The following is a 26,533-nucleotide window of genomic DNA, read 5'->3' as shown; positions in this document are numbered from 1 at the left end:
GTTCTAAAGGTCCTATGGAAAAATGCATGGGAAAAACGCGTTTTGGGACCCCCCTTTTATCTCAGCCCCCGCTTGACGGATCCCCCCGAGACTTTCAGGGTAGGAGCGGAGCGTAGCGCCCCACCTATTTTGTGAAATTCGCGAGGATTCGTCGACCGGCGCCAAAGTTATTCAAAATAGAATGTTGAGGTTTTCCTATGGAAACGTGGTCCTAACTATAACTACCTACTGGCGACAGCCAGTAGGTAATATATATATATATATATATATATATTCACTGAAAAAACCATAGGTTTCACACACGTTATAGTTAGGAATTAGCATTTATGTAATATCTAATATCTGTAATATATCTGACATCATCAGCAGAGGATTGTGGTCGCGTGAGTTATAGTTGCCTGCACTAACTATAACGGGGGAATTTCATTGTTTTTTTCACGAGTGAAATGTCCTGCTAACTATAACATGTGTGAAACCTATGGTTTTTTCAGTGAATTTGCAAGGTTTTTTAAATGCTAATTCCTAACTATAACGTGTGTGAAACCTATGGTTTTTTCAGTGAATTTGTACGTTTTTTTAAATGCAAATTTTTTTTTGAGATTTTTGGTAAAAAATAATATCCAACCTATGTATAAAATAATATATGTACTATATCATGCATTATGAAATGGTTATTTTAAAAAAAAATAATGTTTACATACAGTTGTTATCTTCTACAACTCTTGAAACTTGTATTTTTTTTTTTTATGAATTTTTTGCCGTGCGCGTAAGGTAAGCTGACACTACGCGCTCCGTACGTCATAAGTACGGTGCGCTTACGTGATACGATGCGCGTACGGTAAGCTGACGCTACGCGCTCCGTACGTCATAAGTACGGTGCGCTTACGTAATACGTACGTGACGTACGCGTACACGCATGCGTGTTGCGCGGAACCAATGTCGCGGTTACGCGGGTGTGGTAAAGCGCATGCGCGAGTGCGTCCTACGTACGCGCTCCGTAAGCGCTCCGTAAGCGCATATTTACGTCACGTTTGCGCATGCGTACTTGTTTACGAGCACGTACCGTAAGCTTACGGAGCGCGCACGGTAGGTCATGTGATCTACAAAGAACACTTTTCATTGGTTGAAACTACTTTCAGTTCCAGAAACTTCCCACACAACACCCATTCCCCTCATTACTGCTTGAGATCCCCTAGGGGAAGGAGCTGAATTGACATTGAGATGCAATGGCAGAGCAGCAGTCCTCTTCTGAGAGTGAGCCTAGCAGCACCATCATCAGACAGAGAAGGAGGAAACAAAAGGATTCTTTTGTGTGGGAGTATTTTACTTTTCCAGAGGGGCAGAAAAAGGTCAATGCTCCATTGGTCACTTGCAGACTTTGTGAGCGTGTTTTATCTAGAGGAGATCCAAGGAAGAAGTATTCCTTTGGAAATCACTCTATGATGAGACACCTTAGGGATAAACATCCCAGGACCTTTGCTCGACATACTGAAGAAAACTCTTCAGTAAGTCACTGGAGCCCAACCTCAGAAGCTCAGCCGAGTACATCATCGGCAGCTCAGCTGAGCCCTTCCTCTGAGGTGGGAGCATCACCTTCTTCAGCTCCTCTGGACATTAACCCTCGATTTCGGAGGGTTTCAATGAGGTGTACAACGTATTGTGGTCTTATTGTTTTTGGGGAGACCAGTGTTTCCCTTATTAACAATAAGATAGACCAGCATGTTTGTAGACGTTCATAATATTCCCATTCTTTCTTTCCTCTATTCCTGTATTAACCCAACGGCTCTTTTAAGAGCCAACCTTACCTCACAATTTTTTGTATTTTTTTTTAAGCTTTCCTTTTTGAAATTTTTTTTTTGCTGTGCGCGCACGGTACTTGTAATCGCGGAATAGTTACGCGAAGTTCGCGGAATTTTTGTCGCGGAATTTCTCCGTTTACGCCGTGCGCATACGCTACGCGCATTCCGCGATTTTTCGAAAAAAAATTAAAATTAATTTTTGCCCTTGGGGGTCCTTCTTGGACCCCCTGACAAAGGCTAGGGGGTCAGGAACTGTCCACCCTGCCCCCTTTTCACGTTCCCCACCTTTGTTTTTCACCCCCTCAGACTGCGAGAGACAAAATGGCGGCTGACACTTCCTGGTTTCGACCGATTCGAATGTTTACTAAGATCTAACAACCAATCAGAATCGCGTTCGCGCACGGCGGTGTGCACGTACGGTAAGCTTACGGTACGCGCTCGGAGCGCGCCTATAGATATTTATATTGATTTAAATGCTATTTTCTCAGGAAATACTGAACAGATTTCCACGAGACCTTCAAAAGGCACATCCCTGACCTGAGGGCTACCTCTCTGCCAAATTTCAAGTAATTCTGTTCAGCCGTTCGGGCTGTAGCTGTGTCTAAAGGTCCTATGGAAAAATGCATGGGGAAAACGTGTTTTGGGACCCCCCTTTTTTCTCAGCCCCTGGTTGACGAATCACCCCGAGACTTTCAGGGTAGGAGCTGAGCGGAGCGCCCCATTAGTTTTGAAAATTTCGCGAGGATTCGTCAACCGGCGCTAAAGTTATTCAAAATAGAATTTTCAGATTTCCTATGGAAACACGGTCCTAACTATAACTATCTACTGGCGACCGCCAGTAGATAATATATGTGTATATATATATATATATATATATATATATATATATATATATGAAACCTAAACCTATGATTTTTTCACTGGCAATGTCTAGATGATTGCATGAGTGTAGGGGTAGTGTCTGGTGATTTTATAAGTGCATAGGTACTTGCTGGGTAGTTGCATGAGTACAGGGGTAGTGCCTGGGTGACTGGAAGAGTGCAAGGGTAGTGCCTGGGTGAAAAAGGAGTGCTTGGCTAATGCCTTGGTGATTGCATGAGTGCAGGGGTAATGTGTGAGTGTTTCAAGGAATGCATGAGTAATGTCTGGCTAATTGCATGAGTGCAAAAGTAATGTCTTGGTTGTGACCTAATGGTAGTGGTAGTGCCTGGGTGATTGGAAAAGTATATCATTAGTGCCTGGGTGATTTTGTAAGTGCATGGGTACTGGCTGGATGATTGGAGGAGTGCATGGATAGTGCTGGAATGATGGCAGCAGTGCAAGAATTCTATGAGTGCATAGCTAGTGCCTGGGTGATTGCATGAGTTTAAGACTAATGTCTGGGTCGTTGCATGACTCTAGTGGTAGTGCCTGGGTGATTGGAAAAGTGTATAAGTAGTGCCTGGGTGATTTTCTAAGTCCATGGTGCTGGATGGATGATTGGAGGAGTGCATTGATAGTGCATTGATAGTGCCTGCATGATTGCAGCAGTGCAAGAGTAATTCCTAGGTTATTCTATGAGTACATAGCTAGAGGCTGGGCGAGTGCAAGAGTAATGTCTGTGTGGTTGCATGAGTGTAGTGGTAGTTCCTGGGTGATTAAAGGAATGCATAAGTAGTGCCTGAGTAATTGCATGACTGCATAGGTAGTGCCTGGATGATTTTATAAGTGCATGGGTGCAGCTGAGTGATCAAAGGACTGCATGGGCAATAGCTAGGTGATTGCATGAGTGCAGGTGTAATGTCTGTGTCAGTGGAGGAGTGCATGGGTAAAGCCTAAGTGATTACATAAGTGCAGGGGTATTGTGGAGGTAATTGGAAGCATTTATGAGTAATGTGCGGCTGATTGCAAGAGTAATGTGGCGGTCACTGCATGACTGTAGTGATAGTGCCCGGGTGATTGGAAAAGTGTATAAGTAGTGCCTGGCTGATTTTTTAAGTGCATGGCTACTGGCTGGATGATTGGTGGGGTGCATGGATGCTGCCTGGTTGATTGCAGCAGTGCAAGTGTACTGCCTGGGTTATTCTATGAGTGCATAGCTAGTGCCTGGGTGATTGCATGAGTTGAAGAGTAATATCTGGGTCATTGCATGACTGTAGTGGTAGTGCCTGTGTGATTGGAAAAGTGTATACGTAGTGCCTGGGTGATTATTGCAGTACATGGTACTGTCTGGGTGATTGGAGGAGTGCACGTATAGTGCCTGCATGATTGCAGTAGAGCAAGAGTTGTGCCTGGGTTATTCTATGAGCGTATAGCTAGAGCCTTGGTTATTGCATCTGTGCAAGAGTAATGTCCGGGTGGATGAGTGTAGTGGTAGTTCCTAGGTGATAACAGGAGTGCATAAATAGTGTCTGAGTGATTGCATGACTGCATAGGTAGTGTCTGGGTGATTTTGTAAGTGCATGGATACTGCCTGAGTAATTGAAGGACTGCATGGGTAATAGCTAGGTAATTGCATGAGTGCAGGGGTAATGTCTGGGTCATTGGAGGAGTGCATGGGTAATGCCTAAGTGATTGCATGAGTAATTCTGGCTGATTACATGAGTGCAAGAGTAATGTCTTGGTCATTGCATGACTGTAGTAGTGGTGCCTGGTTAATTGGAGGAGTGCATGGACAGTGCCTGGGTGATTGCAGCAGTGCAAGAGTCCTACCTTGGTTATTCTATGAGTTCATAGCTAGTGCCTGGGTGATTGCTTGAGTGCAAGAGTGATGTCTGGATGGTTGCATGAGTGCAGTGATAGTTCCTGGGTGATTGCAGGATTGCATAGGTAGTGCCTGGATGGAGTGCAAGGAAAGTGCCTTGGCGATTGGAGCAGTGGATAGGTTATGCATTGGTGTTTCCATGAGTGCAGGGGTAATGTCTGGGGGATTAGAGGAGTGCGTAAGTAATGCTTGGGTATTTGCATCAGTGTAGGAGTAATGTATAGCTGATTGCATGAGGGTGGAGATAGTACCTGGGTGATTTTATAAGTACATGGGTATTGCCTGGGTATAGAAGTACAGGGGTAGTGCCTGAGTTATTGGAGAAGTGCAAGAGTAGTGCCTGGTTGATTGAAGGAGTACATGGATACTGCATGGCTGATTGGTGGAGTGTATGGGTAATGCCTAGGTGCACCGTAGAGTGCATCAGTAGTGCCTGTGTGATTGCATGAGTGCACAGGTGGTGTCTGGATGATTTTATACGTGCATGGATACTGCCTGAGTGATTCAAGGACTGCATGGGTAATAGCTAGGTGATTGCATGAGTGCAAGGGTAATGTCTGGGTCATTGGAGGAGTGCATAGGTAATGCCTAAGTGATTGCATGAGGGCTCGGGCAGTGTGTAGGTAATTAGAGGAGTACATGAGTAAGGTCTGGTGGATTGCATGAATGCAGAACTAATGTTTGGGTGGTTGTAACACTGTAGTGGTAGTGCCTGGGTGATTGGAAAAGTGCATAAGTAGTGTTTTGATGATTTTATAAGTGCATGGGTACTGCCTGAGTGATTGAAGGACTGCATGGATAGTACCTAGGTGGTTGCATGAGTGCAAGGGTAATGTTTGGGTCATTGGAGAAATGCATAGGTAATGCCTAATTTATTCCAAGAGTGCACTGGTAATGTGCAGGTAATTGGAGGTGTGCATGGGTAATGCCTATGTGATTGCATGAGTGCAGGGGTAATGTCTGGGGATTAGAGGAGTGCATAGGTAATGCCTGGGTAATTGCATGAGTGTAGAGGGAATGTCTTGCTGATTGCATGAGTGTAGGGATAGTGCCTGGGTGATTGGAGGAGTGCAAAGGTATTGCCTGGATGATTTTATAAGAGCATGTGTACTGCCTGAGTGATTAAAGGAGTGCTAAACACTGATCACATCCGTGTGAATCAGGCTGGATCAGGAGAAGTTTTAACTGTTTTAATAATAGATTTGGACTAGAACTGTGTTGTTAGCTTTTATCTGTGTGTGTGCTGTTTGAATTTATATGCCTCATGCACATGCACTTTACTAGAAACTTTCCGCACTAATTATTGTTAATGCAGCTAACCTGGAAGTGGGTGCGCGCTCTTGGGAGTTTTGCCTCACATTGTGAACATAGATCACCACCATTTTGGGAGGTGGACGCCCTAGCCCTAGTCCTGTGGTGCAAAAAAACGGAGATGCTGCACAGCCGTGCAGCAGGCAGGCCAAAGACAAGCCTGTCTTCACCCGTCAGCGTCTCGGAGGCGGCCGGCGCCGGTCATGCTGCCCGAAGAGCCCCAGTTACAATGCTTACTACAGAGTACGGGCGGAATGCATTGCTTAAGTTATGCTCCGCTGTTACGTGTAGGGGTACTGCCGTCCAAAATGTTTGTGGATTCTTTTCACACCGTCCACACTGCAAATGGTCTCCGGTCACTACCGAAGATGACATACATAAGCGGTTAGCCTTTGGCAAGGAAAAGGGCAATGCAGGAGGTCAGGGAAAGCAGTTTAAAGCAATACTGCTTAATCACCCGCTCCCTGCAAAATCATAAGACACAAATACATGATCTTATAGTAGGTAAAAATCCAGACTTCCTATTTCTTACTGAAACATTGCTGTCAGACACCTCTAATCCTACTATAGCATCTGCTATTCCGGCAAACTATAAAATTATTAGGAAGGATCATGAGGGGAGAAAGGTGGTGGTGCCGCTGTCATTTTCAAAGAAGAGATGGAGTGTGCCTCTATCTCACTAGATTTAGTGGCAGGTGCTGAATGCCTGTGCTTCCGCTGCACTTTGTCATTGCATCGCAGGGAAAATGATCTACAGACCACCTGGCACATCTAGTAATTTTATTACGTCCCTCCATGAATGCATTACATCGCTAGCTCTTAAATATATACACCTTCTGATATTGAGGGACCTGAACTTACATATGGATAAGCCATCAGATCCTCAGTTGGCTGCTCTGCTGGAAACAATGTTATCTTGTAAGCTAATGCCATTAATTAAGGAGCCCACACATAAGATGGATCATTTATTAGACCAAATCTTTTGCAACATGAAATTGGACACTGATCCTCCGATTCCTATAACTTGGTCGAATCAATCTCTAGTCCTGTTTTGGATATCAACCACAGGGAAGTGCGTTCCTTCAGGGCCAAAAGCGGTGCAATACAAGTTTCAGAGCTCTTAAAAATATATTGTTACCATCCCTACAGAGAGCACTTGCTTCATCTGTCCCCTCACTGTCAGGCAGTCCTGTAGTGGATGCCTGTGCCATAGACTCCTTGCTAAGGGCTAACATCGTCGCGGTCGCACCTATGACCTTGCGTACTCTAAAGTAATATGTCGCTCCGCCCTCTTGGTTCAATGAATCATTAAGAGTCAAAATCTTGAAAGGAAGGGGCGTAACCATTATCTCTTGGAGGATAGGAATATCTATAGGGCAGCCTTAAAAGCACATTATAAAATGGTGAAAGAGGCCAAGATAAACTATTTGCAGAGCAAAATAGCGGTCATTCAAAATAGGAGCAAGGAGATCTTTGGGATCATAAAGCCTTTTACAGTTCCTAAGGCAATCAGTAAAGTAGCCCCGCTATCAGCAGACTGGACTAACCTGGTGGCCGAGTCTTTCCATGCTAAAATAGTGACAATTCAGCAGTCCTTCTCTGTGTCATCCAGAGAGAATAGGCCCTCGCTTAGCAGGGAAGTGGAAACAATTTGGCCCCCTCCCTCTTTGGAACTCTCACAAAGCCCTCAGCTATTACACTTTCCGGCCATCGAAATTGGGGATTCATATTCTTATCTGATGAGCCTGAAATCTGGTTCACCAGTAGATGCGTGCTCAGTGAAACTTTTACCTGCCCTTGCTTCCAACATAAACCAACCAATCAATAAGGTATTGAATTCATATTTAGCAGCTGGCATTGTGCCACCTCTCTGGAACCAGGCAAACATTCTGCCCCTCTTAAAGAAACCAAGTGCTGACCCTCACATACCCACAAATTACAGGCCTATCTCCCTCCTTCTGGCATTCTCCAAAGTGATGGAGAAGCATGTCAACAAAGTAATCATGGAGTATGCTGAAAATCACAATCTTTTGCACCACACTCAGTCAGTTTTCAGGGCTAATTACAGCACTGAAACTGCTGGAGGTGACGGAAAATCTTAAGGAGAAGCTGGACGGGGGTAGAGCGATCCTCATATTGTTGGACTTGTCGGTAGCATTTGAAACGGTGCCGCATAGGAGGCTCCTCGATAGACTGGAGAATGTGGGTATTGGAGGTAGGGCTCTAGCCTGGATAGCATCTTACCTGGAGGACAGAGAACAGGTTATTTGGACTCCCCCTTTCTCATCGCCCATGCCCAGTTTACAGATGGGAGTCCCTCAGGGCTCTTGCCTTAGCCCAACACTTTTGAACTTGTATATGCCCCCCCAAGCAGCACTGGTGGAGGCATATGGTGGCAAGATAATTTCATATGCTGATGACACTCAGCTGAATTTCTCTTGTAACAAAGGCACTGAGTTTGACGGGCATGATTAGATCTTGCCATACAGAAGTCTTCCAGTTGCTGGAGGAGAACCAGCTTGAGTGCAATTCTGACAAATCAAAGAATTGTGTTTTTCGGTTTGCCCGCAGTGCACGACTGGAGCCAATGGTGGCCATAACAATTATCCCTCCCCAGCGTGGCATAATCCACAGTGAAGAATTTGAAAATCTATATTGACAATGCCCTTTCCATACGTTCCCAAGTTCAGGCCCTGGTGGGACTTGCTTTGGACTACTTCGGATGTTGAGGACATTTCTCCTGCTCCTCCCACTGGAGTCTAGGAGGATTGTGGTCCAGGCACTGATCACATCCAGACTGTACTATGGGAACATTCTCAATCTGGGCTTGCCGGATTTTCTCCTGCAATGCCTTCAGGTTGTGCAAAATTCAGCAGCTCGGGCAATTCTCCATCTAGATCCTAGGTCCCACATGGCACCTCATCATTAAAGCCCTTCACTGGCTCCCGGTGATGGAGCGGATACAATTTAAGACCATGGTAACTTTTTAAAGCTCTCCATTGCATGGGGGACAGTTGCCTCAGGAGACGTTTCTGCTGGTACACACCTACAAGAACACTTAGATCAACCTCTGCGGTGTATGTATGTGTCCCAAAGGAGCGACTGGCATGCAGGGGTGGTAAATCATTTAGCCTCCTGGGGGCACAAGGATTGAATAAACTTCTGTTGGCCCTTTGACTCTCCACGGATTTGACACATTTAAAAAAAAACTGTTGAAAACTTGGCTTTTTAGGAGCTAAACCATCTACAGGGCAGCATTCTGTGAATGTGTAGAACCGGACACTCCGCATGGAGTAGCTGAGCACTTTATAAATACCAGTCATTCATTCATGCTTAATTGCTAAGTGATTGTATGAGTGCAGAGGTAATGTCCAGGTGGTTGCATGAGTGTAGTAGTAGTGCCTGGATGATTGGAGTAGTGCATAGGTAGTGTCAGGGTGATTTTATAAGTGCATGGTACTGGCTGAGTGATTAGAGGAGTGCATAGATACTGCCTACGTGATTGAAAGTGTGCAAGGTTAGTGTCTGGGTGATTGCATGAGTGCAGGGAAAATGTTTGAGGGATTAGAAAAAAGTATAGGAAATACCTGGGTGATTGGAAGAGTGTACGGGCAATGACTAACTGATTCAATGAGTGTACAGATTGTGCCTGGGTGATTGGAGAAGTACATTGGTAGTGTCTGGGTGATATTATAAGTGTATGGGTACTGGCTAGGTGATTGGAGAAGTGCAAGGATAGTGCATGGGTGATTGGAGGAGTGTGGGAATAGTGCCTAACAGTATAGATGAGTGCATGGATAGAGTTTGAAAAAATTGATGAGTGCAGTAAAAGTGACAGTAAACATTACTTCACATTATCATACTTATTACATTACTTTTTTCTGACTTTTTTATTAAAGAAGATACAAAACTCAGTGGAACTATTTTACAGTAGTTTTGTTGTCAACTGAATTTAAAATCTTTTCAAACTTCACCATTACCTTCTGTAAAAAAAGAAGAAAATCGGTTATCAAATATAATATTATAGTTTTAAGAACACAACATAATTTTAGACTAAACATAACATTTTCAGTTTCCCTTTTTTGCTGTTCTTAGATGCTACTGAATTTCACCATACACAGTGATTTCAATGTAGTTCATCATACAACAGCGGGGAAAAAGAAAACATTCAATGAGATTTTAAAAACAAAAAAATGCATTGAGCATTATTTAGAACAAGTGTAACTATCTGTTTGCCTGTCTACAGTTTCTAAATTACATTCTTCAACTACTTTAAGTCTTTTATCTCTCTCAAGTACATTTTGTAGAATATACACTCTCATTTACATTGCATAATCATATAAAGATCACATATATAAACTTCTTCTTTCAAACACAATTTTCCAAATGTAATATGAATTAGCACAAACAATAATCCAAACACTAATTGTTCCCATCTTCCCGATAGGCTGAATAATGTTTTCAAATCCATTTGCATTGAAAATATCCAAAATTAACTTGTTATATTGTTTTCACATCTTTCCAATGGGCCGAATGATGTTTTCAAAACTTTGGCATCAAAAATATCAAATATGAATTTGGTATTTTAAAAGGCAACTTACATTTGAATTCCAAATGGGCATAATTGCAATGTGTCCATTCTTTATTTCACTTTAAATACACAGTATAGTGTCCAAATGTTGTAGTAGCCCCATCATGGAAAATAATAGCCACTGCTTTAAAAGTTCTTCCTGAAATTGATACTTGTCTTGCCACAAAATTTCCAATTTTGGTTTCCAATTTTCTTCCATCTGCTCTACAATGTTGTAGCATTAAAATTACATTGTGTCCAAATCTTTCTATATATAATGTTGACAACATTTCTGATTTACAACGAGAACAATTCATATCTTGATGAGCTGTTTTTTCTAATTTGTTAAAAGACACTGATTTGCAAACTGGTATTGTCAAATATATGAGTCGTCCAGTGTCTATTTCAGTGGTAGAAGAAAATGAACACTATTCTCATTTATGATCCCATCTGTAACTTAGTCCAAACAAATTTCCAATTTATATTCCTTCATCTTCCAATAGTGCAAGCATAAACATAAGAAATTCGTGTGCATCTTGTTGTACATTCAATGTAAATTTCAATGATCCAGTACATATATCTAGAAAATACTGAATGCCAGAAGCAGCATGGATTTTAGTTCTATCAGTTCCCAACTTTTGAAAAATATAATGCACTAAAGAATAGAATCTATTTTCTCGATTTTCCATAATTTCAGATAAAATACAACATTTACAATTACATTAGAGTAGCAGTTAATACATGAACTATTCAATATCATCAACAGTGTCTATTTTCATTTTCTTTGCAGTTTCATCTTTCTCTTGAGTTGCTTTCTTTTTTTGAATCTCAGTAAAATGTTTGTCATTTTTTTGTATTGGACACACTACACATTTCTCTTACACAGGATATTCACCTAATTTAGGAGCATAAAGTCTTCATAACCGATTGTACTCTTTTACACAATTTACATCAGCACTAATCTTTTTCTCATCAAAATCAATCAAATACAGATCAGATAATGTTCTCACTTGAGACAATGAAACCTATGCCATACTCTTTTTAAACACTGTACTTACAATATTTACTAAATCACTGTCTACACTTGAACCGTGAGATTTATGAATGCTTACTGCATAAGAGAGGGAAAACTGATTTCTACGAACATACAAGACTTTTACAAGCAAAAAATGAACAGCACAACATCCAATCTGTTTTACCTCTTCAATCTGATCAAATTTAATCTTCAAAAATTCAATTCCAACTCTGTTCTAAAAATTTACAAAATCAACAACTTTCTCCAATGCGCTATTCACTAAACCTTCTTCTACATTTAAATTACACTGTAAAATTACCCGACAGTCTACACATACATATAAAGTTTTTTCTAAACCTGCAGTATTAGACATGGACTTTTCCAAAGAGTCCAATTTGGACTGTAATTTCTCTGACAGAAGAAAAATAACTGCTTTGTGTTCCATTTTATCAATAGCTTCCATTTTAACTTTTATTGTTTTTCCAATTTCAAAAGATCTTTATTAAATGTAGAACACTCTTGCAGTGTTGGCATTAGGCAAACTATAGATTTATTTTCTCCAATGTCCTTGTATATTATTTCAGGTGCTATGTTTTCATTTGCAAACAAGTTGATTAAAAGCCGACTTTGTAAAGCTTCTTTGCCATGTTTTGTCAAAACACAAATTCTTATATCTTGAAGAATTTTTCCATAATGTTCATAACTTGCTTGTTGCATATCCTCAATAAGTTCTTTATATTCAAAATGAGACCAAATGTTGACATTTCTAATACTTCCCAAAGATTTCCTAGTGTCTTCATGGACAAGTGTTTTAAAAACAGGTTGCCGTTTCACAGGAGTAAGTTGTAGTAGGTCGCCAAATACAATTACATGTTTTCCTCCAAATAGAACATCATGATCTGTTTTTAAAATCCGTTACATTCTTAAATGTGCGAAGGCAAGCATTAAGTTTGAGACCATGCTCACCTCATCAAGTATTCGAAGTTTCATTTTCTTCAGTACTCTTGACACTTCATAACAAGCTTCTCCAGATAGCTTGTGAAATTCCAATTTATTTCCATGTTCAATTGGTAGCATGAGTAATCAATGTAAAGTAATCCCTTTATGTTGTGTGCTGCTAATTCAGTTGGAGCTGTTACAACACAAGATGAATGTGATTCAGTTGTTTTGTGTAGATAACTGGTCAAAACTTTAATTAAGAAACTTTTACCCATTCCAGCTTGACCACTGATGTACATTCGAATAGGTTTAAATGATGTGCATTGACATTTTTTTTTTCATGTAGCAAACCATGCTGTATCTGCAGTGTCACTTGCTCATATATGAATTTCTTTTTGTTGAATATTTAGTTGTTCTTCCAACTTTCTCAAATAAATAATATCCTGTTGTGCTTGTTGCATTGTCTTGTCTACTTCATTCATGGCTATTTCTGCTTCATTTTCAACAATTGGTTGTCCTAGTGGATCTTAACTAGGTGGAGCAAAACTCAGACTATCTTGAGAACTGTCTCTAGCTATTTCAGCTGCAATTTTAGTTTCCTGTTCAATCTCTTCATTTAACATGTGTCGATATGTAGGGATAATTGTGCATTGAAGGATATCATTAAATGGATTAAAAGAATCTATATAGCATTCGAAATCACCAAGTAATTCCATTTCACTACGCCAAGGCTTGAAGAGTTGCAGAAGTGCTAAATAGAAAAATTCCCTTTTCTCTTGAGTTTCCCAACTGAGTTTCCAGTGGTTAATAAGATTTCCTTTGTCATGTTTTACCAAACATCCATCACATCCAATTACTGCATATTTTTCTTCATTTACATTTTCGGTAACATTTCTCTTAAAACTGTAATGTTGCAGTACTTCATAGAGACATATGTTTTCCAGATATGGACGCCTTTGAGGATAGTACGTATCCAACATATTAGTTTTAACAATATATGTACTTTCTGGTTCATTGAATGCTAAGTATCCAATTTCTTGTCGCGATTTCAATACTCGATTTCGTGTTCCTGCAAGACGTAGACTTACCAAAATTATTTCTCTTAACTTTGAATATAAACTTGCAGAGGTCAAACAATCTGAACATTCGTATGATCCAATCTCTCGATGTGGAAGGATCTTCAAACTAAAGTTGTACAATTTGTTACTAAGAGTCTTCTCTTGTGAAATTCCTTCCCACATTTCTTTCAACTCCGTCTTTTCAGATTTTGTTAAATTTGACATAACATAGCGAGCAACAGCAATCGAATTATCTGCAACATACTGGATATCCATGTTTGCATTCCACATTGTCAAAATCACTGGATTGTAGTCATTAATATACTTTGAATCTTCAGTTCTTTTTATGTTGTAAGTATTCTTCGGAGATTTTTGAGTTATAGTATGCCTTACTGCTGACATGAAACTATTGGCTCTTCCATTTGAAATTATTGGACGTGGGAATTCGAAATGACATTTTGTATAAAAAGTTCCCTTTGACTTGTATTTTCGTCAACAATTATTTTCCACATTGATTACTTTGAAACCGTAAAACTTGTAGCCTTAAGCTGTTTTTGCCTCCTTTTTTTGGAATGGCACAGGTAACACACTTTTCAATGAAAGACAAAACAGTTTTATCTGAATCGGTTCCAAATGTAGGTGCATTCTTGATCCATAATAGCATATGTATTAGAGGAGCACCTCTGGCTTGGTACTCCTTTCTCCAGAAGAAATCAATAAGTTCTCTAAGAGGTGAATTATTTGTATTCCTGATAAAAGACACCATAGCTTGAAATCTATGATTAAAATATCTGCACAAATTTACAGGATCCAAGGAACACAGTTCTCCAGCTGTCTTCAATTTAATGTTTTTTCCATTTGAATTTGCTTGTCATAGAAATTCAAGTAAATCGTCCCATGCGTATTCAGCACAGCTAAGCGTAACAAACCATGTAGGTGTTCCTAAGTTTCTTAACATATATTTAAGTTATTTAAGTTCTCTGTGATGACGATGCCAATTCTCATTTGCACCATGTTGACACCTTCAAAATAATTAACTGAGATTCTAAATGATCGTCTCTTTGTTGAACTTTGTCCAAAAATGATTTTGCAGAAACATGTGTAAGATGAAGTCCTCTTTTTAATTGGTGGATCACTGCAAATGAAGGTCCAGACAAGTCACTTTCAAACAGAAGATGAAATAAATATGGAATACACTGTCAAAATCTTGGATCTTCGGAGTACAATCTTGTTGCACGATATTCTGAAGCTGGAATCTGTACTGGTCATTCATCATATCGTCTAACTTTTTCAGTGGTGAAGAGCCGTGGAAACCAACAAGCTTCTAAACTTTTCTCCCATCACTCATGGGAGCTCCCTTTACTTTTTTCATTTTAAATAATACAATAGTATTTCCTATCACTTCTTTTAAATGTAGAGGATGTATACTGTAATGTTTATATATTTCTTCACTCCTTGACTTATCCACTTACTGTATTTGGCCACTTGAAATTTCTCTTTCATCTTCTAAAGATATTTCTTGGTCTTCCTCATTTACAGTTTTATAATAAATATTGTTTTTTACAAGATATAATGTAACCTTTTGAAGTTTGCTGACATCTACTAAATCGTGCCATGTTTTCTGACTCTTTGTTGGTATAGCATTAACTAGAATAACTACAGGTTCACTTTCCTCTCTCTCTATACCAACAGTTTCAATATTTTTCTTAAAATCTAAAGGTAAATACACAACTCTTCCTTTCAGACCTCTTTGTAAATCTGTTGGAGGCAGCTTACCTGTTTTTGGCTCCACACGAACTATAGCCTGAAACGGATGCACAGATTGAATAAGAATGGACTCATACGTATTTAAATCTACCAGTTCTACCACTTCTAATATGTTGTAACAATATTTACAAATACGATGATCACTACCCAACTCAAAACGACCTTCCACCAACAAATAAACACCAGATTGCTCCCACTTATCACTGTTTTCCTTTTCACTCTTTAAATACAGATCAACATTCCTAGTTTGACCTCTATAGTGAGTACGTCAACAACAAATATAAACATAGTTTGGTTTTTCACAAGAAAGTACCTTAAACTTTTAAATTTCTTCTGCAAACTTCTCAGTAGTACTCTCTTCCACTTCTCCTTCAACACCTACACGTAGCAAACTCTCACTTTCTCTACACCCCTCTTGAGGAACAAAGAAACAAAACTGTATCATTGGAAACCTTTTTTATATCCGATACTGAACCATGCAAAGAGCTGTATTTATTTCACTTAAAGACAATGCTGGACTTTTTACATAGTACAATCTTCTTACGAACTTCCGCATTTCTGAATAATGTACTGCTAATATTCTTAAATGATGAAAAGTACTTTGACACACTTTTCGAGAAAGGCAAGCCAAAAAATGTCCCTGCAAGTTAGTATATTTTCTCACTTTATAAGGATCTTGTCCTTGCAACATCTTAATCTTCTGTTTAACACTTTGTTTTTACCATATTCTCATAAAAAAATTCATAATATATCAATAGATTCCTGTTGTACACTACAAATACTACTACAATCCCACTTATACAGTGGAGCTTGTGTACGTCTCCCTTGAACTTCTTCAGCTATTACTTCTTTCACATTTCTAGGAACCATCTTTTCTTTTTCAATTGGACAACCATTTTTAAGCTCATAACAATGACCACTGTTATCAACTGCATGAACTAATGTATTTTGCTGAAAATAGATGTCTTCATTAAAAAAAGGTTCACTATTAGAAGTGTGCTTCCATTAACCCGAATTTGTTTTGCAAAAGTTAGTTCTATTAACAAGTCTTTTTCTTTTACTTTTCTCCTTCATAAAGTGCATTCATTATCTTCAATACTAATATAAACAATCTTCTTTTCAATTCAAAAGCCTTTTCGACTACACTTTCAATCTGTTGTATTTACTTGTAAGCTGCCGATCTTTTATATTTTTTACAATCTTTCAATAAATGTTGTAGTTCTCTACTTTTATACATTCTCTTCCTAACGTCTTTATAGTCTTTCATCCTTCTTTCAACATAGATTGTTTTCCAAACCCTGATTTTCCATTAATTTGTCCTTTTTGTGTTTCCTTCCGATTGGTTGTACTACTTTTCTTTCTCTATTCTCCATTTTGAAAATTCATTACTTTCTTTAAAGGTATTTTAACAAATTCTTTAGTTCTCTTACCAGAAGACTTTTTCTTCAATGTCACATGTTGTACTTCATCTAGTTTCTGCTTTTCTCTCTCCTTTAAATAGTACTGTTTTTTTGTTGTCTTTTCTTTTGAACTTTTCTTGCCATACTGAATCTTTTTTAATAATTATGGAGAATATCTGACAAAAAAGAAAAGTTTAAAAACGTTCTAAAAATTATTTAATATTACTAAAATAATTATATACAAATATTCTCATCTATAAATAAAGAAATACATTCAATTTAAAAGGTACCAACATACATAAATGATTTTCAGAATATAGTGAGACTTACAGCTGACACATGCTTTATATTTGCCTAGGCTCAAGACCCTGAGCATTACTAAAATGTAAAATACAATCTGTCAAGTTTAAAAACTTTAACAGTTTTATAACTGAGCTATGTCTCTACTTGCATATGAGCTTTCATACATATCATGCATGTGAATTTGATAGACATATAAAACACAGATATACATCTATTTGTATATTACTTTTTATATGAATTTGCTAGGAAGACCTACAACTAAGACATGTAATAGATCTTCCTGAGTGATTGCATAAATCCATAGATAGTGTTTGGGTGATTGTATGAGTGCAAGGGTAGTGGTTGAGTAATTGAAAAAGAGGATGGATAGTGACTAACTAATTGCGTGTATGATTAGTGCCTGAAGGCATATATGACTGCAAGAGTAGTGCATAGGTGAATAGATGAGTGCAACAGTAGGGCTTTGGTGATTCTATGACCACAACAGTAATGCCTCTGGGCCCGATTCACAAAAGTAATCTGAGACAAAATCCTAACTTTATGACTTTCGTTATTCACAGAAGGCATTTAGCAGTACTAAAGTTAGGATTTTGTCTCAGTTAAACTTAAGTTTTGGTCTTAAGTTAAACTTAAGACAAACTTAAGTTTAACTGAGACAAAATTCTAGTCATAAAGTTAGGATTTTTTCTCACTTAACCTTAGGTTTGTCTAACTTAAGCCCAAAACTTAAGATTAAAACAAAATCCTAACTCTGCATCACTGGAGGGGTAGTGCCTGGGTGATTGCATAAGTGCATAGGTAGTGACTGGGTGATGTTATAGGTACATGGGTACTGCCTAAGTGATTGAAGGAGTACATAAATACTACCTGGGTGATTGGGGGTGTGCAAGGGTGGTGCCGGAGTGATTGTAGCAGTGTATAGCTAATGCATTAGTGATTCCATGAGTGCAGAGGTAATGTCTGTGGAAATCGAGAGAACAAAGGAAGTACCTGGGTAAAGTGCATGAGTACTGCCTGGGTGGTTGGTGGAGTACTGTGGTAGTGCCTGAGTGATTGGAAGAATGCAAGCATAGTGCCTGAGTGATTTTATAAGTGCATGGGCACTGGCTGCCTGCAGTTCTTTTGTTTCTTTCTGTACCTTTCTTGCTTCTTTCTGCACCCCTCATGCCTCTTTCTGCACCCCTCTTCCCTCTTTCCACACTCTTCTTGCCTCTTTCTGCATCTCTGTTCCTTCGTTGTGCACTTCTTTTGTTTCTTTCTGCACCTCTCTTGCTTCTTTATGCACGCTTCTTGCTTCTTTCTGCATTACTCAAGGCTCTTTCACACCCCTCTTCCCTCTTTCTGCACCCCTCTTGCCTCTTTCTGCACCTCTGTTCCTTTTTTCTGTACTTCTTTTGTTTCTTTCTACACCCCAGTTCCTTCTTTCTGTACTTCTTTTGTTTCTTTCTGCACCTCTCTTGTTTCTTTCTGTATCCCTCTTTCTTCTCTCTGCACTCATCTTGCTTCTTTTTGCACCTCTTCATCCCTCTTTCTCCTCCTCTGTTCATTCTGTCTGCACTTCTTTTGTTTCATTCTACACTTCTCTTGCTTCTTCATGCACCCCTTGTGCCTCTTTCACACCCATCGTCCCTCTTTCTGCACCCCTCTTGCATCTCTTACATCTCTGTTCCTTCTTTCTTTATGTTTAAGAAGCTTTATTGAGACAGTTGAAAACAAAAGTACAACAGTACTGCAACCGTTATAATAAAAAGTGAAAACAAATTCTCAGAATAAAGATCATAGAGGGATAAAAACGAATAAGAACAACCCAGGTCAAGAAACAAAACCGTAAAATGGAAGCATAATGAAAAGTTGCACCTTAAAACAAATAGCATTTTATGGTATTTTGGATAAGAGAATAGAAAAAGAAAAAGAATGATAGGAAAAGAGGGGAGAAAAGGAAAGAAAAGAAAAAGGAAAAAGGAAAAAAGAAAGAGGAATGAAAGAAAGGAAAAGAAAAGAAAAGAAAGAGGGAGAAACAAAAGGAAGCAACATACTGTCAGATAATTATATGTATGGCTATTATAATACATTCAATACAATGGGTGCATATAAAGTAGAAATTGTACAATAAAGTATAACAATTGTATAAGGAAATCAAAAAGGTACTCGTGGTGGTTGGTAGACGAAGGAATTGTCATTGTTGCATAGTGCAGAGGCAGAGACATACTCGGTGATGGGGGACCAGAAGGCTTCTTTCCGAAAAAGTTGCTGAGAAGTGGTCACAGAAGCTCTGTCCAATCTGTGATGATAGCAAAGAAGATTCCACCATGCAGAGAAGGAGATCTTGGTAGCATCTTTCCAGTTAGACGTAATTACCTGAAAGGCAATGGCGATTAACAAATCCACAAAAATGCCCACCCTGCACAGAGTTGCTACCCAAAAAGATGGAGTAAACATCAAATGGGAACGTAATAGAGCAAATAGAGGGGATAGATTTGCAAACCTTTATCTAAAACAAGTTAATAGATGGGCAAAGAAAAAAGGAATGCATAGATGAGCCAGGGGTAGCTATACAGGACAAGCAATTTGGGGAGAGGTCCAGATGAAATTTGGAAAGAGATAGTGGGGTAAAAAACTTATCTGTTGTAAAAATAATAGAGGTTTTGAGTTGTGCTAGTGGTACAGGAAGTGTGATGAATGTGTGCCCATATGGAATTCCAAGTGTGAATAGAGAGAGTATGTTGCAAATCGGATTCCCATGCAAGTTCTACTTTACTTTTGGGACTGTCAGGGGAGGAGAAATGAAGGTATTTGCAAATGTGAGATGCCCGGAGGTGAAGAGTGAGAGACAAAGGTTAAAAGTAGGGTTGGAATCAGAGGGGGAAGAACTGGAGAGTGAGGAAATCTGAGAAGTCAAAAGCGATCTTAAAGAATCATATCTGCGGAGTGAAGATAGAGGTAGGCCAAACTTAGAATGAAGTTCCTGAGAGTAGATAAAAGAGGAACCTTGCATGAGATGCTTAACCAAGGAAATTCCCTTGGCCGCCCACGTTTTCCAAAAAATAGTATGATTTGATAGTTTAATAGACTTATTGTGCCAAAGAGGTGAGTTGATAAAAAAAATTGTAGAGGAGAATGGGATTTGCACTGTATTGGATGGAAGGTAGAAATAACATTTGAAATAGTAGGATAATTAAAAGTGCGAGGAGGATGGAGAAAATTGGCTAGTGAAGAAAAAAGAAAAGGATGAAGCAGAGATTCCTCCAATCTGTGCCAAACAGGAGAGGGGAGATCTGTTGAAGAGGACAAATAGGGTAACATTTGATGGATTAAAACGGAAGAATGATATTGCCGGCAGTTGGGAAACTGAACACCTCCCCGATCTTTAGGGGTAGACAAGACAGATAAAGAAATGCAAGCTTTCTTGCCATTCCAAAGAAACTTACTAAAAGTACTGTTGATAGTCTTAAAAATGTCAATGGGAGTTTCACCCGAAGCATGGATAAATAAAAATTAATAATGGGGAGCAGCAATATTTTGATCATGTCCAGTCTACCCCACCGAGACAAAAAGAGGGGAGACCATCTGCCTATCAAATTATTAACTTTCATTAGAAGATCCTCTAAATTAAGATGATCTGTTTCATCAATGGAAGAAGAATACTTTATACATAGGCAAGTAATACCACAAGTGTTCCATTTGAAATCAGTATCATCAAACATACTTTTTAAACAATATTTGTTTAAAGGGATTTAGAAACATTTAATTTGTAATCAGACAGGGCGGCATAAGAGGAAAGTAGATCGAGGTAGGGATATTGGAAAGATATAACATAATATCGTCTGCATAGGCAGTATATTTAATTTCAACTGTCTTATGTAGGAGGCTGCGAACCGTAGGTGAGAGACGTAAGGAATGATGGAATGGTTCAACAGAAAGGACAAAAAGTAAAGGAGAAAGGGGACATCCCTGACGAGTGCCACGCTGAAAGGAAAATAAGAAGATTGAGAGCCGTTGACAAAGACAGAGGTGGTAGGTGAGGAATACAATAGATTAATGAAGGAAAGGATAGTGGGACCAAATCCATGCCATTTAGGAGTAGGCATAATAAAACGCCAGTGTATTCAGTCAAAAGCTTTCTCTGCGTCGAGAGTAATGGCAGCAACAGGGGAGGAGCTCTTGGAAGCTAGATGGATAATATTAAGAAAGGTTCTGAAATTGTCAGTTAAAGTCCTACCCTTAACGAATCCAGTTTGTACAGAACCAATCAGGTCAGGAAGTATATGATTAATACGTAAAGCCAGTATTTTAGTGAAGATTTTACAGTCTAAGTTAATCAAAGAAATGGGGCGGTAGTTGGCACAGAGGGAGGGATCCTTATCTTTCTTCGGAATTAAACAGATCATGGCTTCAAGAAAGGAACAACGAGCCTCATTGTGAGAGACAAAATATTGAAAGAGAAACAGAAGGAAGGGTGAAAGTATTTGGGAGAAACAAAAGTAAAATTATGCTTTAAAGCCGTCCGGCCCGGGAGCTTTGTCTTTGGGTAGCTAAGAAAGAGCCACCTTGATCTCGGAAAGGGATATATCGGTATCCAACATAGATTAATCAGGAGAGGGGGCAGTACGAGGGGGTAATGAGTCAAAAAAAGAGTCGAGGGTGGCATCGGATGGAGAAGATTCAGGGGTGTAAAGTAGTTTATAGAAGTCTGTGAAGCAATTCAATATCTCATCATCTGCAAAGTGAGAGACACCAGTTGCATCAGTAATTTTAACTATTCGAGAGTGTTGGGATTTGATCTTGAGATAATTTGCCAACAGTTTACCAGCTCTATTACGTCCTCACCGTAAAATCTGGAATTAATTTTAAGTAAGGTCCCGGAGGTTTCCCGAGTGGATTTTCGATTAAAATTTAATTTAGCCTGGACCAAGTTTTTAAGTACAGTTTCATCATTGGAGGAAAAATGGATGCAGACTCTTTACAACATTGTTTCTTTTTAGTGGCCACATAATCAATAATGAAGCCTCTAGCAGTCACTTCAAATGCGTCCCAAAGAGCAAAAAAGGAAATTTCAGGATTAGTGTTGAGAGCAAAAAATTCTGACAAGAAATCTTTAAAAATTTGCAATAAAGGCTGAGTCTTTAAGGAGATAATTATTAAAATGCCAACAGTGGGATTTAGAAGGTAAGGAGGGGAGCTCTAAATTTATAAAGACGGGGGCATGATCGGAAATAGGAATAGAACCAATCTCAGCATGTTGTAAATTAGGAAGAAGGTGTGGCCTTAAAAAAAATGTAATCAATTCTAGAAGTAGAGTTATGGGTGGTAGAATAAAAGACAATTCAAAACTGTCAGGGTAGGATATCCTCCAAGCGTCAACCAGGCCTCTTGAGAGTATGGTGTTGGCGAAGGTCTTTTACATTTTGTTAGGGACTTATCTAGAAGAGGATTTCCTATCTATAAAAGGGTCTAGGACCTGATTACAATCCCATCCCACTAGAAGATTAGAGTCAGAACAGGAGAGAAAGACATGTGACAAAATTGGGAGTCAATGCCTGTGGGGCCAAAAATATTGAGAAAGGAAACTCGGAAACCATTAATGATAGATGAAGAATAAGCCATCTGCCATCAGAGTCCCTTTACGAACTGTCAATAGTAAGAGAAAGGCACTTATGAAAGAGAATGACCACTCCATTCTTCCTATCTTTAGCAGGGGAGCTATAAACATGACCAACCCATTGTTTTTAACCCCTTCGACGCTCATGACGGAACGGTTCCGTCATGAGCGTCGGTTGGGCTGTGCTCATGACGGAACCGTTCCGTCATGAGCCCGCCCGCGCAACGAACCTTCAGCGTGGCGCGGGAATCCGCGCCGCGCTGAAGGGGTTAAGGGAGTTAACATCAGCATCATGAAGGTGCATTTCTTGTAGCATAACAATTTTGCATTGTAATTTAGAAAGGTGCGAAAGACTCGTTGTTTCTTGACCGGGTTTCGTAAACCTTTTACATTCCAGAAAATAATGCGTAAATTATCAATCATCACAGGGAGAAAGAGCAATAAATATCACCATGAATATTGAAGTTGAGAAAAGCAATTAGGGTGTGAGCAAATAACGCCATGAATATTTGATTTGAATGTTGTGAAATTAAGAAAAAGAAGGAAAAAGCAATATGCAAAAGAGGAAGGATTATATCAAGTATGAACACTGATGTAGAGCACAAGGGAGAGAGAGAAACAGAAGGAAAAGAGAAAAAGAAGGAAAAAAGGAAAAGGGAGAACTTTTTTTTTTTTTTTTTAAATAGCGAAAGAGAGGTTGACAAGCAGCCGGAAGGTCACAGTCAAAAATGACGGAATACACATTCAGAAGGAAGGAGCGACAGATGGGGCTGGGAGCCGCAAAGGGAAGACAGACAGCAGAGCCAGCCAAGAAACCGGAAGACGAGGGGAACAAATAAACCAGGTGATATAGGAGAAATAGGCGCATAGAAAAGGATCATATGAAGCGGAACTGACAAATATAGAGAGGGGGGCACAAGTTAATATAAATAGACAACAATTCAATACTAGGGGTGGGCGGAATTTGCGAAATTAACTTTCGCAAATTATCGCGAAAATGTTTAAAATGATCGCAAACAAGCAGAAATATCGCGAAGATGCGGAAGTTTTTTTCCGGCATGTTCGCGAGATTTTCTGCATGGTTGCGGGTCGCCAACTTACCCATGTGGTTGCTTGCAGGCGCGGCCATCTTGTTTTGAGTTGTCTCGCGGTGCATGATCGCGAGAAGAAAGACATGATCGCGTGACGCATAACATCACTGCGGGCGCGAACTGTCGCGAGACAGCGCAAATGGCTAAAAACAATACAACATCTCATGGAGAACGCGACCGGATCAAGAAAACTTGTTGGCGAACACAGGGATTCAGGTAAGGCGATCGCGCGCGCGCGAGAATGTATTATTTTACAGCGTGAGCAAGAAACAAATTATCGCCAAGCTGCGGAAACCGGAAATTGACATTATCGCGCTCTCCGCGGAACACGAAAATGTCAAATTATCGCAATTTCCGCGAACAGAACAAAATTTTCGCCCAGGCCTATTCAATACGCTGACTTGAGCAACTTATGATCTCCATGGGTAGTGCTTGGGTAATTGCACGAGTACACACATATAGGTTAAGTGCATGGATAATTGTATGAATAGCGCCTGAAGGCATAGATGAGTCATTGAGTAGTGCCTCGGTGAATAGGTGAGTGCAACAGTAGGGCCTGGGTGATTCTATGACTGCAAGGGTAGTGCCTGGGTTATTACATGAGTTCATAGGTAGAGCCTGCATTATTGCATGACTGCAGAGGTAGTACATAAGTAGTGCCTGGGTGATTGCATGACTGCAGGGTTAATCTGGGGGATTACTGGAGTACATAGGAAGTGAGCGGTGATTTTATAAGTGCATGGGTACTGCCTGGGTGATTGCAGGAGTACTGAGGTAGTGCCTTAGGGATTGGAGGAGTGAAAAGGTAGTATGTGGGTGATTTTATAAGTTCATGAGTACTGGCTGAGTGATTACATAAATAAAAGGGTTGTGCCTGCATGATAGAAAGAGTGCAAGGGTAATGCTTGGGTGATTGAAGCAGTTTATAGCTAATGCATTGGTGATTTCATGAGTACAGGGGTAACGTCTGGGGGATTAAAGGAGTACATAGGTAATGCCTGTGTGATTGCATGAGTGCACAGGTAATATCTGGGCGATTACAGGAGTACATGGGAAGTGACTGGGTGATTTTTTAAGTGCATGAGTACTGGCTGAGTGATTACGTAAGTAAAGGGATAGTGCCTGCATGATTGAAAGAGTGCAAGGGTAGTGCCTGGGTGTTTGAAGCAGTGTATAGTTAATGGAGTATGTAGGGAATGCCTGGGTGATTGCATGACTGTAGGAGTATTATCTGGCGGACTACAGGAGTACATAGGAAGTGACTGTTATTTTTTAAGTGCATGGGTACTCCCTGTGTGATTGCAGGAGTACTGAGATTGTGCCTGAGTGATTGGAGGAGAGGATAGCTAGTGCCTGGGTGATTTTATAAGTGCACAAGTACTGGCTGAGTGTTTACAGAAGTACAAGGGTATTGCCTGCATAATTGGAGGACTGCAAGTGTAGTGCCTGAGTGGATATATAAGTGCATTGGTAGTGGCTGGGTGATTGAAGGCATATATAGGTAATACCTGGGTGATTACATGAGTGCATAAGTAGTGCCTGAGTGATTGCCTGAGTGCAAGTGTAGTGTCTGGGTGATTGCACCAGGGCATAGGTAGTGCCTGGATGATTAGAAGACTGCATGGGTAGTGCATGGGTGTTTTTAAAACTGCATAGGTGTTGGACCTAGCCAAATATAAAACATCAGTCTTTTACATGACTCAACTGTAAGTCTCTACATATTGTTAAAAGAATGCATACATATGTCTCTACCTTTTCAAATCATCTTCATATCTAAATATACAAATAGATGTATATCTGTATCTTTACATGCATAGCACACATGAGAATACATGTGCAAGTACAGACATACAGCAATAACAACACCATGCAGACATTAAACCTAATACTTGACAGACTGCACTTTACATTTACTCATACAAATTACTCTAATAATATCTGTACAAACATATCTCATACCTCACTTTTGCGCTGCTGCTTTACCATTCTACCACTACTTAAAATGTTACACCTAGCTAAATACAAACCAGGAACCCTTCACTTGTCTCTGCTATAAGTCTCACAATATTCCTAAAAGCATACATGCATATTTCTGTACCTTTTTTTTAGCACCATCATATACAAAAGAAATATACAAATAGATGCATACATGTGTTTAATACATCTAGCATGTTCAGATACAAAACACATATCAGAATATATCTCCTAGTACAGACGTTCTTCTATCACAACACCATGCACACCTCAAAAATTCACAGAACAAACTTTCATTTTAAAGCAAGCACCAAACATTATGCATCATATTTCAACTGTACCTTTCTAGAGACTTATAAAAAGTAGCCTAATCACTAATACCTTATGTCAACATCTTTTAAACCACACTTTTCTGCTGCCTCTTCACCATTCTACTACTACTCACAGTCTTGAGCCCACCACATAAAAAGCAACAACACCTCTTTTTTATACATCATTCGCCTTCAAATGTGTAAGACATGTGAAAATAGATATACAAGTAGAGATATACTTCAGACACAAGTCCACGCACACCTTAAACCTGACAGACTCCACTTCCAATTTGAAAGCGACACCTACAATTATGTGGTATACTTCAAATGTACTTTTCTACACACTAAAACAAACTACCATAATCATTAATCCATCTTCCAATATACACATATCGCTATACAGAATCTACTTCAAACATCATTTAAGTACAATAAAACAAACTACAATACACATTTCTACATTTTATAATATATTTCAAATATCACAGTTCTTGAATAATTTTTTAAGTTTAAAAATAAAGCTAATACAGAATACACCTCACAAATTATATTTCACCTTCCACATTTATTTGTACAATATGAAATATCATAAATTCCTAAAAGATTTTCTTATGCACACAATCAATGTAATGCACCACTCTAAACAAGGTAAA

The sequence above is a fragment of the Triturus cristatus genome, chromosome 2_2 (assembly GCF_964204655.1).
Source record: "Triturus cristatus chromosome 2_2, aTriCri1.1, whole genome shotgun sequence".
Classification (NCBI taxonomy): Eukaryota; Metazoa; Chordata; class Amphibia; order Caudata; family Salamandridae; genus Triturus; species Triturus cristatus.
Note: the sequence above shows the minus strand (reverse complement) of the source record.